This window comes from Perkinsus marinus (assembly GCF_000006405.1).
Source record: "Perkinsus marinus ATCC 50983 genomic scaffold scf_1104296952102, whole genome shotgun sequence".
Classification (NCBI taxonomy): Eukaryota; Perkinsozoa; order Perkinsida; family Perkinsidae; genus Perkinsus; species Perkinsus marinus.
Window position 1 is genome coordinate 1 of NW_003209013.1, and position 1,248 is coordinate 1,248.

Genomic DNA, 1,248 nt, shown 5'->3' on the forward strand with positions numbered 1-1,248 from the left:
TCACTTAGGCGCGAGAAAGGCCGGACGTGTTGCTCTCGGATGAGTTTCGAAGGCACGATGCAGACTTTGGCTCGAGGTAGGTCGGGGAAGAATGGTCAAGGGCAGCAACAGTAGAGTGGAAGTTAGGATGCCAATCCTCTAGTACAGGAAGGGGGCGTGTTAATTGTCGATAAGGCTCCCGACTCGAGAGTGACGTGTCAGTTGCAGGGCCTTTCTTCATCATCTACGGAGTTTCTGACTCAGGAGAGTACGATTATGGTGCATGATGTATTTATAGGTTCATGGGTGGCGATGACCTCCTGGGCCTTCCTTACGATGCCTACGTGCAGCTTTATTACAGCCTACGATGGAGGTACAACCAGATGAGCAGCAGTATACCCTCGATCGAGTTGGTTCTTCTCTAAGGACGTCATAACGAAGGTCTCGGGTATTCGTCGGCAACCTTGATGTGGATCAGGACTACATTTATTGCAGTTCAAACACTTCTAGTGAGTTCAGCACTTAATTCATTTTATCGGAGTAGTCGTTGAAATATTGTGGAACATATATTTCAAAAGCCTTCTGCCGGAGTTGAACCGACGACCTCCCGCTTACTAAGCGGGTGCTCTACCAACTAAGCTAAGAAGGCATATTTTTTATGACCTTATACGGTACGCGGTCTAATCATCCTCCCCCTCAGTTGAGCCAAGTGTGTGTACTCACGACCTACATTCACCATATGCAAACACTACATGAACCACACATGCAGTCGAGATATCACTCGTTCTTTTCGACGGTGGGCTTTTCGCTTGGAAACACATGGCAACTTACCTATCAGAAATCCACTATGGATAAGACTCTCTACCCAAATAGGACGGGAATTTATAGCAAGGATACCACAGATCTCATTGGTACATCACCAAGGCTTTTGGAAGACGTAAGTTCTCCCAATTCATGCAACCCGGAGGTTTCCTAATAGATACCGGAAGAAGAATTCACCAGTAATGATGATGTACATGAATTGTGATTAATCGTTATAAGCCTTGTGTTTCAGTCACGACCAACTTGTGAACACACTGCCACTATAATAACACGAAACGTTACTGATAGGGTACACTTCTCCACCGATGCGGTTCATAACCTCGCCGAGATTGCGATCGATAACCTTTGCCACCTTTCCACATTCCTCCCTTCCCCTTGCAACCTCCTCATCAACAGCATTCATCAACTGAGCCAATCGCACACTATCACATCTACTATATTGTTAAC

At 46.2% G+C, this 1,248-nt stretch overlaps 1 non-coding gene across 1 annotated transcript; it reads right to left on the minus strand.

The window, feature by feature from the left end:
* Positions 1-555: 555 nt before the first annotated feature.
* On the minus strand, positions 556-628 carry Pmar_PMAR021895. The gene has a single exon. It is a non-coding gene; the product is annotated as a tRNA-Thr (tRNA).
* Positions 629-1,248: the final 620 nt, after the last annotated feature.